The sequence below is a fragment of the Lathyrus oleraceus genome, chromosome 5, assembly GCF_024323335.1.
Source record: "Lathyrus oleraceus cultivar Zhongwan6 chromosome 5, CAAS_Psat_ZW6_1.0, whole genome shotgun sequence".
Classification (NCBI taxonomy): domain Eukaryota; kingdom Viridiplantae; phylum Streptophyta; class Magnoliopsida; order Fabales; family Fabaceae; genus Lathyrus; species Lathyrus oleraceus.
In genome coordinates, this window is record NC_066583.1 from 383,278,592 (window position 1) to 383,291,054 (window position 12,463).

Sequence of the window (12,463 nt, forward strand, 5' to 3'; positions counted from 1 at the left end):
ACTTTAGCATTAACTGAGTACTCTCTGACATACGTGCCTTTGAAAGCAATGAAAGGGAAAGTAGTGGTAGATTTCCTTGTCGACCATTCAATGGTCGAAATGGTGCAAAATTACGTAGACATAGTGCCATGGAGATTATACTTCGACGGTTCAAGGCATAAGTGTCGCAACCTGAAAAATACAGTGCGCGAAAAAAAACAACTGGCAAAAGAAAAAGACAGAAGAGTCGCCACCGTGCGTTATTCATCCCAAGAGAGGGAAAGGAAACGCTCGAAGTAAACCTGAAAAAGGAAAGGACAAGATGGGGTCTCGCAACCAAATCTTGGGTTCGGGAGTCGGTTATGCGAAGGGAAGGTATTAGCACCCCTACGCATCCGTAGTACTCTACGGGATCCACTTTTGTAGTTCTTGTCTAAAGGGTGTGAGTTTATCTTGTGCTGTTTACCAAGAAAAAAAAGGGTTAAATGAAAATGACTCGCGCGGATGTCGCATCCACTGCATACGTATCTCATCTGAATATGAGAATTAGATTCTTCGTAGCTCGGCTGACCTATGGGTTGGGGATGTGTGCTCGCTAAGACATCGCGTCTTATGCCTACGTATCTCATCTAGAATGAGAATCAGAGCAAGCCGTAGTTCGGCTAACTACGGGGTTATGGATTGGGTTTTGGATGAACGACGTTACTACGCAATCTACCGGATGCTCGACCTTTGGAGACTTACTCACCTGTAGTAGAAGGAGTAAACGTGTGTTATGGAGAAGAAAAATCAATGAAGGGTTTGTTTGCATTGTAGGAACGCGCATGCAAAAGGGTAATGAGGATAAGACCTCATAGCTCTTAACCCTGGACAAAGGAACCTGCATAAAGTAAACACAAAAACATTGCCTCCTATCGAGGTCTTCCAGCTAGGAAAGCAGTAAAATGCGGGAAAAATGTAAAAGTACCACATGGATAAAGATCCGAAGTAACAGCAATTAAAGGAACGATAAACCCTGAGATCCTTCCAAGCTAACATCATCAAAGAAAGTGGGCCAGTACAGGTAATCGGAATGAACCTCCAGGGGGTATCCCACAAATAAAGTGGGAAACCACACAAGTTATCCCTGCAAACGTCATGTGAGCCCTCACAAAAAAAAACTCAACAAACAGGTTAGAGAAACAAAATAGGGTAACCAAGAGTTGCCCCTAAATCAAAATGTAACCACATGAATAATTCCATCAAAATTCACAAAAAGCTCACAAAAAGCAATCAAGGGTAGGAGGCCTAAACCTCTTGTCAAACACATGCATCAAAAGGGTATCAAATTCAACCATAATACCTCATACATTTAGAGCATTCAAATTAAAGGCATAAATATGATGGATATAGGGCAAACCTGATTGGAGAGCTTGATTGAAATTGAGTTGCACCCGTGAGGTTTACAAAACAATCTTTAGGGTTTATGTGAGGCAGAAGTGATTCTGTGTAGTTGAGTTCCCTTTAGGGTTTGGAGGCTGCTCTGAACTCTGTTAGTTCTTCTCTCACTATCTTTTTCCTCAAGGTTTTGTTACAAGGAAACCTCAGAGTATTTTGCTTTCCTTTTCTCAAGTGAAGCCTTGGTATTTATAGACTGAATTCCATGGCTTTGTGGGCTCAAATGAGAGAGACCCAAGTCCAAAAAAAAAAATTGTTATATTTTATTTATTTTTTTATTATTATTTTTATTTATTTATTTATTTATTTATTTTTAACTTTTTTTTTTAAGTTTTTTGGATCTAATTCTGATTGACATGATGAAATGCAATGTATCTAATGTTAAATGACCTAAAAATGAATGCATGCATGAGGTGTAAAGCGTATGCTTCCAGGAAAAATGAAGGGTAAATTTTGGGGTATTACAGCTGCCCCTATTCAATCAACTGGAGACCCGGAAAGAAGATGGCAGCTGCTTTCGTAATTTCGAGGTATAAAGGGATTGAATACAATAAAAGCCCAAAAATTTGCACTGAAGTGAAGTGAAGTGACAATGCCTATCAGAATCGGCAAAGAGGTGGCCTTGAAAGAAGAATCCGTCTGGTACGGTGAGAGTCAGTCTGAATATCGAAAAAGAATGTTAAACTGGATACCAAAATAAATGGTAACACAGAAATAACCATGGCCTGAATGCCGCTCATCAGTCTGAATACTGGAAAGGACTTCGATCTGAACATCGGAAAATTGGTCTGAATGCCACAAGTCGCATCGACTTGAACGTCGGAAACTTCTTCGATCTGAACATCGGAAAGACTTGGCCTGAAAGCCACTTCGATCTGAATATCGGGAAAAATGGCCTGAATGCCACTTCGATCTGAATATCGGAACACTGGCCTGAATGCCACTTCGGTCTGGATACCGGAAAACTGGCCTGAATGCCACAAGTCGCATCGACCTGACCGTTGGAAACTTCTTCGATCTGAACATCGGAACACTGGCCTGAATGCCACTTCGGTCTGGATACCGGAAAACTGGCCTGAATGCCACTTCGGTCTGGATACCGGAAAACTGGCCTGAATGCCACTTCGGTCTGGATACCAGAAAACTGGCCTGAATGCCACTTCGGTCTGGATACCGGAAAACTGGCCTGAATGCCACTTCGGTCTGAATACCGGAAAACTGGCCTGAATGCCACTTCGGTCTGGATACCGGAAAATTGGCCTGAACGCCACTTCGGTCTGAACACCGGAAAATTGGCCTGAACGCCACTTCATTCTGAATATCGGAAATTGGCCTGAACGCCACTTCGATCTGAATATCGAAAAACTTCATGCCTGTCAGCATCGGCAGAAATAGGGAAAGATAATAGAGGTGGCGCATGGGCCAATGACACTTGCTGGGGATAACCAAGGTGGGTCATGAACAATCTTTAGTCTGAGTACTGGAAACAACTTCTAGCTTATCACTTGGGATACCGAGAATGTTTTATGCTTACATGCGTATGTTTGAATCTTTCAATGGCGTAATGCTCCATGAAAATGGAAATGCTACGTGATTTGGGAGGATGCAATGCAATATGATTTTACATACAGGGATGCGAAATGCTGGGTAGAATGCCAAGCTGAGGCAAGGGGATCTACTGGGGAAATGATCACCATCCTTCTGGATCCTGGCAAGGCTGCTGGAGATGCACATCACAAAGAAATATGTGGGGAAATGATCCACCACACGGTGTTCTAGCAATGACGAAATACCGAGATTCTGACTGGGGAGAGAACGACACTGAACACCTGCTGTTGGGGAAAGCGATAGTGGTTCTGGAAACCACGATCTGCGAGAGATGACTCAACAGGGGAAGCAAACACTGATACGGTACCGAGGTTCTGCTTCAAGGAAAGAAACCATGGATCTGGCATTGGGATTATCGATCTGGCCTCGAACTCTAAGGAGTAGCCGATTCTGCTGGGAAGATACAGTCTGGCACTGTCAACTCCGCTGGGGGTATACAATCTGGAACTGTCAACTCTACTGGGGAGTGTATATTCTAAAACAACCGCTTGGGGAAGTACGGTGGTGAGAAACTGTTGGGGATTGAAGAATCCAACGCTCTGATCAGCTCTGCAGGGATAAGACACCGAATTCGTCTGTTGGTGACTTCACTGGGGAAGATATTCACGGTCATCTGCAGGGGATTTTAAGGAAATGCCCCGAGGGTATCTGTTCTGAATAGACGATCCAAAGCACTTAAAATTTACAGCAATTTTAAATGTTTATTGAGCATGTACCTGTAAAGCCCTTATGTGTCATGATGCAATGTTTATCAAAAATTCGGACGTCATTTTTGCAAACAAAACAGTAAAATGAAAATGAAAACAGAGATATACTGAATAACATGATTTTATTGATTGAATGGCCTCTGAATAGGCATTTACATCAGGAAGCAATCCCTGGAAAGAGGTAATCACACAAAAGATAAAAACAGAAATTAATCTAATGGCAATGTGAAATGGATTTCTATTGGGTTCCAATTCTGCTATGACTTGCTCGTCTTCAAGATCCTCCAGATGATCAGCCTTCTGAAAAGGTGATTGGACTGTTTCCTACCTTTCGAAAGTTTCCAGTCATCGACATGAGATGAGATTCAAAACTAACTCAGAATGCAGTCATTCGCTTAATCCCTAACTTTTGCCTGGATCGCCCTTTTCGGGTTTTCAATCCACCGGGATACCCATTTTTGCCTAAGTTTCCTTTTCAGGTTTTCAACTTACCGGGTGTACGATCTTTTCATTTTTAATCCCTAATTTTTGCCCGAACCTTTTCATTTTCTTGGTTCGTCGGGATGCCCATTTTTGCCTGGACTATTCTTTTTACTGTCCAGCGGGTCTATTTTATGCGAAGTATTTTTTAACTGCGTCTGAGTTCACAGGGGAAGTGAAGTTTTCACCATCCATAGTTGCAAGCATTAAGGCCCCACCATCAAAAACCTTGGTGACAATATACGGTCCATCATAGTTAGGAGTCCACTTGCCCCTGTGATCTGTCTGAGGAGGAAGGATCCTTTTCAACACTAAATCTCCGACTTGGAAACAACGAGGACGCACTTTCTGATCAAAGGCTCTCTTCATCCGACTCTGATACAACTGCCCATGACAAATGGCTGCCATTCGCTTCTCTTCGATAAGACTCAACTCATTGAACCTTGTCCGAATCCATTCGGCTTCGTCTAACTTGACATCCAACAGGACTCTTAGAGAAGGAATCTCCACTTCGACAGGTAGGACTGCTTCCATACCATACACAAGGGAGTAAGGGGTTGCCCCGGTCGATGTACGTACTGAAGTGCGGTACCCATGCAAGGCGAAGGGTAGCATCTCATGCTAATCTCTGTACGTGACGACCATCTTCTTCACAATCTTCTTTATGTTCTTATTTGCCGCCTCAACAGCGCCGTTCATCTTAGGGCGGTAAGGGGAAGAATTATGATGCTGAATGTTGAAGTTCTAACACAACTCCTTCATCATTTTGTTGTTGAGATTAGAACCATTATCAGTAATGATTCTTTCGGGAATCCCATAGCGACAAATGATTTCTTTCTTGATGAAACGGGCAACCACATGTCTGGTGACATTCGCGAACGACGCTGCTTCGATCCACTTGGTGAAATAGTCGATGGCAACAAGGATGAAGCGATGCCCATTGGAAGCAGTCGGCTCAATCTTTCCAATCATGTCAATGCCCCACATAGCAAACGGCCACGGCGAAGTCATCACATTCAGAGGATTTGGCGGCACATGCACCTTATCAGCATAAATCTGGCATTTATGACACTTCCGAGCATATTTGAAGCAATCTGACTCCATGGTCATCCAATAATAACCCGCTCTTAACAATTTCTTAGCCATTGCATGTCCGCCGGCATGAGTACCGAAGGAACCTTCATGAACTTCCTGCATTAACATGTCCGCCTCGTGTCTGTCCACGCATCTGAGCAAAACCATGTTGAAGTTCCTCTTATACAGCACATCGTCTTTGTTCAAGAAGAAACTGCCTGCCAATCTTCTCAAAGTCTTTCTGTCATTGTTGGATGCCCCTGCAGGGTACTCTTGATTCTTCAGAAAACACTTGATATCATGATACCAGGGCTTGTCATCGACTACCAGTTCAGCAGCAAACACATACGCGGCCCTGTCAAGGCGCATCACACCGATCCTGGGAGCATGGTTCCAGCGAATTACCTTGATCATGGAGGATAGAGTAGCAAGTGCGTCTGCCATCTGGTTCTCATCACGAGGTATATGATACAATTTTACTGTTGTGAAGAAAGTCAACAGTCTTCTCGTGTAGTCTCTGTAGGGGACCAGAGTGGGCTGGAGAGTATTCCAATCACCATTCACTTGATTGATCACCAGAGCTGAATCTCCGAAGATGTCCAAAGTCTTGATTCTCAAATCAATGGCTTGCTCAATACCCAAGATATAGGCCTCGTACTCAGCTTCATTATTTGTGCACTCAAAAGTCAAACGAGCGGTGAAAGGCATGTGGGCACCTTTCGGAGTTGTAATGACAACGCCAATTCCACTTCCTCTAGCATTGACAGCCCCATCAAACAACAAAGTCCACTTTTCGTTTGGATCAGGTCCCTCCTCAACAACTGGCTCTTCACAGTCTTTCATCTTGAGGAACATGATGTCTTCATCAGGGAATTCAAACTTCATCGGCTCATAATCATCAATCGGCTGCTCGGCAAGGTAGTCTGACAGAATACTACCTTTGATGGCCTTCTATGACGTGTACTGAATATCATACTCTGTTAAAATCATTTGCCAACGAGCGACACGTCCGGTGAGAGTCGGCTTCTCAAAGATGTACTTCACTGGATCCATCTTAGAAATCAACAAGGTAGTATGGTTCAACATATACTGTCTCAGTCGACGAGCAGCCCAGGCCAAAGCACAGCAAATTTTCTCAAGCTGCGAATATTTGATTTCACAGTCGGTAAACTTTTTGATAAGGTAGTATATGGCATGCTCTTTTCGACCAGACTCGTCATACTTTCCCAATACACACCCCATCGAGTTCTCAGTCACTGATAGGTACATTATCAGAGGTCTCCCAGGAACTGGAGGTATAAGGATCGGAGGTTTCTGTAGATACTATTTTATCTTCTCGAAAGCCCTTTGACAATCTTCATTCCACCTAATAGCCTGATCTTTCTTCAGCAATTTGAAAATTGGCTCACACGTGGTTGTTAGGTGAGAGATGAACCTTGCAATGTAGTTCAACCTCCCTAAGAAACTACGGACTTGCTTCTCTGTTCTTGGCTCTGGCATTTCCTGTATCGCTTTTACTTTGTCGGGATCCACCTCAATCCCTTTTCCGCTAACAATAAAACCCAACAATTTTCCCGATCTCACCCCGAAAGTGCACTTGTTCGGATTAAGTCTCAGTTTGAATTTCCTCAAACGCTCAAACAGTTTCTGCAAATTCACCAAATGTTCTTCTTCTGTCTGAGATTTGGCAATCATATCGTCCACATAAACCTCGATTTCATGATGAATCATATCATGGAACAGAGTCACCATAGCTCATTGATATGTTGCTCCAGCATTTTTCAGACCAAACGGCATCACCTTGTAGCAGAAGATGCCCCATGGGGTTATGAAAGTTGTCTTTTCCATGTCTTCTGGTGCCATCTTGATTTGGTTATAGCCAGAAAAGCCATCCATGAAGGAGAATACCGAGAACTGAGCTGTATTATCCACCAAAACGTCGATGTGAGGTAATGGGAAATCATCTTTAGGGCTAGCTCTGTTCAGATCCCGGTAGTCGACACACATCCGTACCTTTCCATCCTTCTTAGGTACTGGGACGATGTTTGCAACCCATGGAGGATAATTTGTGACTGCTAGAAACCCTGCATCCAACTGCTTTTGCACTTCTTCCTTTATCTTGACAGCCATCTCTGGTCTTGTTCTTCTGAGCTTCTGCTTGACCGGAGCACAACCTTCTTTGAGAGGCAAGCGGTGTACCACGATGTCTGTGTCCAGCCCAGGCATGTCCTGATAAGACCAGGCGAAGATGTCAACGTATTCTTGCAGCAATTCAATCATCCCTTTCTTCACATCATCTCCCAAAGCAGCCCCTATCTTGATTTCTCTCTTGGCGTCCTCGGTGCCGAGATTAATCACTTTAGTAGGCTCTTGATACGGTTGAATGACCCTTTCTTCCTGTTTTAATAACCTGGTAAGTTCTTCAGGGAGTTCACAGTCTTCATCACCCTCTTCTTCAGTTTGAAAGATTGGATTTTCAAATTCGAAATGAGCCGTAGCAGAAACGTTATCAATAGGATCCGGTGATGTGCATCTGCATGAGTGATGGTATGTGCTTATGAGTGTGAACAAGAAGTGAAAACTAAACAAAACATTGCCATTTATTTTATTTTGAAAAACTGCAAAAATAGAAAGACAGGGAACGAAATATTTGAATGCAAAAAGACGTCCTTTATTTATGATAAAAAATGCAAGTGTCACATAGATGAGCCCTACAATGAGTCATTACGCCCTGGGCGGAACGTAAGACTTGGACATGCATAATTAAACAAATAAAATTACTCTTCAAGAAGAGTGACTTGGATAATCTCTTCAGAAGACCAATTGTTGATGACTTCCCCCGGGATCCTCGGACGCACCCAGTGGTCGTTGTCACAATCACTATCCCCACCTTCATTGTTGACTGCAGAGACTTGACCATACTGAATGATGCCAGCACTGGAGAAAGTGATCGGCCCCTGAAGTGTTGTAGAAGTCAAAACTGGCTGATACCCAATCCCGAACTTATCTTCTTTCACTGGTAATTCCAACAGATGCCCCCAACCGGGAGCAACACCTGAATCCACCACGGCCCGTGCCTGCTTAAAGGATGAGATAGAGGCACCCGCTTTAACCTCTTTCACAGACTCTTGGACAGACAAATATTCAACCTGGAGGATACCTTTGTCGAGCAAGGCCTGGATACCCTGCTGTAGCTTCAAACAACCTCCACTCTGAGTGGCACAATCCAAATAATCCTTCCCACAACCGGGGAAAACATCGGCCTTCAGCAAGCATCCTTTGATATCCAACAATGAAGTCTTCAACTTCAACACATCCTTAATGGACTTGGCTTTTCCCTCTATCATGTTAACGTTCGCACCACCATGTTGGGGCATGGGATTGTTAACGACATTCGGAGCCGGTGCAAGGTCGATGGCCTTTGAATCTATGAGGTCTTGAACTACGTGCTTAAAAGCTTTGCAGTTCTCAATATTGTGGCCAGGTGCCCCAGAGTGGAAGCTACACCTAGCGTTGGCGTCGTAACCCACCGGAAGTCTACCAATAGGAGGAGCTAGAGTGCGCAGTTGCACAAGTTGTAGTTGTTGAAGACTAGAAAGCAACTGAGCGTACGACATTGGAAGGGTGTCGAAATGCCGGTCCATCATCCTTTTCCTCTGTTGATAAGCGGGTCTGTTACCCGGTTGCTGCTGCTGTTGATACTGAGCTGGTTGACGTTGTGATTGTTGTTGTTGTAGTGGCGCTGCAGCTGGAATGGTCACAGCCGCAACATACGGCTGTTGATGATAGTTCTGAAAGTTATTCCTCCGGTTATCCCTGTTCTGATAAGAAGATATGGCACTTGCATCCCCTTCTCTCCTCTTCTGTCCCTGAATGAACGGCTTCTTCACCCCTGATGAGGATCCACCTCCACTCTGGATCTTATAGGTCTTTAGATAATTCTCCACCCTTTCTCCAGTAGAGACCACATCAGCAAAGTTGGAAGCATTGCACCCCACCAGACGCTCCAGATAAGGTCCAGGCAGCGTATTCATGAACATGTTGACCATTTCCTTTTCCAACATAGGAGGCTGAACACGGGAAGCTGTATCCCTCCAGCGTTGAGCGTATTCTCTGAAGCACTCATTGCTTTTAAGAGACAGATTCTGAAGTTGAGTTCTGTCCGGAGCCATGTCTGCATTATACTGATACTGCTTCACGAAAGCCTCTGCCAAATCCCTCCAGCAACAGATGTGGGCTCTGTCCAGCCTCATATACCATTCCAAGGATGCCCCAACTAGGCTATCCTGGAAGAAGTACATAAGTAGCTTCTCGTCATCAGAGTATGCAACCATTTTACGGAAATAGGCTTGAACGTGAGTTTTGGGGCAAGAGCTGCCATGGTATTTGTCAAATATCGGGACCTTGAATTTCGGTGGCACTCTCACACCTGGGACCAGCCCCAAGTCAGCAACATCTACTCCCAGAAGATTCTGTCCTTCCACTGCTTTCAACCTCTCTTCCAATCTTCTAAACATGGGGTCCATGCCAAAGTCTTCCTGAAGCAAGGGGAACTGATCATCCTGACCATCCTGAATGGGTTGTTGATCTAGGTTGACATGCGGGATCGGGATAGGCCCCGGTCCATTGGGACCATTAGCCTCTCCAGCTGGAGGATCAGCCAACGTCTCCGGTTGAGTAATAGGGGGATCCCTCTGTACCAACAATCTAAGCTCCTGCTGTCCTTGAGCCACCCCTTGAACCAAATCCATGAATTGATTCATGCGAATCTTCATCTCGGCGAGCTCTGCTTGTAAGCTCTCCATCGCTCTCTGTTGATTCCTTCGGGTACCGTATCGGTGAATGCCTGAGTTAGCTATCCTGCTAGTGGGACACCAAACAAACTGAGAACACTGTGGCGGTACCTGTTATGCAAGACATGCGGATGCTATGCAAATGCAATGACATGTTTATTAATTCCAAAAGGCATTCTACCCCCTTGATTCCAGTCTCACATTTGATAAATAGTGTAAGAAGAAAACCCCGACTAGAATCAAGAAGAAGATTTAAACCCCCTTGAAAAGGATAAACATGTGTTAAATGATATGAATGCAAATGATGTGATGATGTGAATGCAATGCAGTGGCATGTCAATCAGGATTGCTGTATCTGCTTGAACATCTGTCGGGTTACACTGTCTGAAGAGAAAACCACCGAGGAATATAATACAAGATCAAAGCTCTGCTCCAGAAAACCGGGTTGGTTGGAGGTTAAGGTTTCCTGAATTTAGCCCGCCCCTCACTGGTAGGTTCTAAGAACAGAAGTTCGTCAACTTCAGCCCTTCAGTCGCGAATAATACGTTTACCACTGAAGGTTTGGCATTTTTACGGAATAAAAGACCTCCACTGACTCCCCTCAACAGGACATCCTAAAGCAAGTTCCCAGTCTCGGGGTCCTCGGATTGATCAGCGAGAATGCGCCCACCAGAGCTAACATAATCACGTCTCGGAGGAGAGGCCTCGACTGAGTTCTCGGGAAATGGTCACCAGAGTCGACGATTTCTAAAGGAATATCATGTCGTTACGGAACATCCGTAGGACATAATATATCCAAAAGAAACCTCGTCTGGGTGTGGTTCTTCACGAACGACTTAACGTAGCAACATGCCACGCAAGCCTCATGATTATCCACTCTAAAACCTGTGTGTACACTCAAGCCTGGGTAATGGGCTTATCTCTCGTAGAACATCCCATCCCAACAAACAAACAACAGCTCCAACAGATACAGCAGATGAATGCAAGCAAGTAAGTAAATAAATGTACAAAAGCATGAACACCCAATGAACAAGAAATCACAAAAGCTAGGAGGGACTCGCTTAGGGAAGATGGACCAGCAAGAGGTCAACTTCTCATGTTCCCCAGCAGAGTCGCCAGCTGTCGCAACCTGAAAAATACAGTGCGCGAAAAAAAACAACCGGCGAAAGAAAAAGACAGAAGAGTCGCCACCGTGCGTTATTCATCCCAAAGGAGGGAAAGGAAACGCTTGAAGTAAACCTGAAAAAGGAAAGGACAAGACGGGGTCTCGCAACCAAATCTTGGGTTCGGGAGTCGGTTATGCGAAGGGAAGGTATTAGCACCCCTACGCATCTGTAGTACTCTACGGGATCCACTTTTGTAGTTCTTGTCTAAAGGGTGTGAGTTTATCTTGTGCTGTTTACCAAAAAAAAAGGGTTAAATGAAAATGACTCGCGCTGATGTCGCATCCACTGCATACGTATCTCATCTGAATATGAGAATCAGAGTCTTCGTAGCTCGGCTGACCTATGGGTTGGGGGATGTGTGCTCGCTAAGACATCGCGTCTTATGCCTACGTATCTCATCTGGAATGAGAATCAGAGCAAGCCGTAGTTCGGCTAACTACGGGGTTATGGATTGGGTTTTGGATGAACGACGTTACTACGCAATCTACCGGATGCTCAACCTTTGGAGACTTACTCACCTGTAGTAGAAGGAGTAAACGTGTGTTATGGAGAAGAAAAATCAATGAAGGGTTTGTTTGCATTGTAGGAACGCGCATGCAAAAGGGTAATGAGGATAAGACCTCATAGCTCTTAACCCTGGACAAAGGAACCTGCATAAAGTAAACACAAAAATATTGCCTCCTATCGAGGTCTTCCAGCTAGGAAAGCAGTAAAATGCGGGAAAAATGTAAAAGTACCACACGGATAAAGATCCGAAGTAACAGCAATTAAAGGAACGATTAACCCTGAGATCCTTCCAAGCTAACATCATCAAAGAAAGTGGGCCAGTACAGGTAATCGGAATGAACCTCCAGGGGGTATCCCACAAATAAAGTGGGAAACCACGCAAGTTATCCCTGCAAACGTCATGTGAGCCCTCACAAAAAAAAACTCAACAAACAGGTTAGAGAAACAAAATAGGGTAATTAAGAGTTGCCCCTAAATCAAAATGTAACCACATGAATAATTCCATCAAAATTCACAAAAAGCAATCAAGGGTAGGAGGCCTAAACCTCTTGTCAAACACATGCATCAAAAGGGTATCAAATTCAACCATAATACCTCAAAAATTTAGAGCATTCAAATTAAAGGCATAAAGATGATGGATATATGGCAAACCTGATTGGAGAGCTTGATTGAAATTGAGTTGCACCCGTGAGGTTTACAAAACAATCTTTAG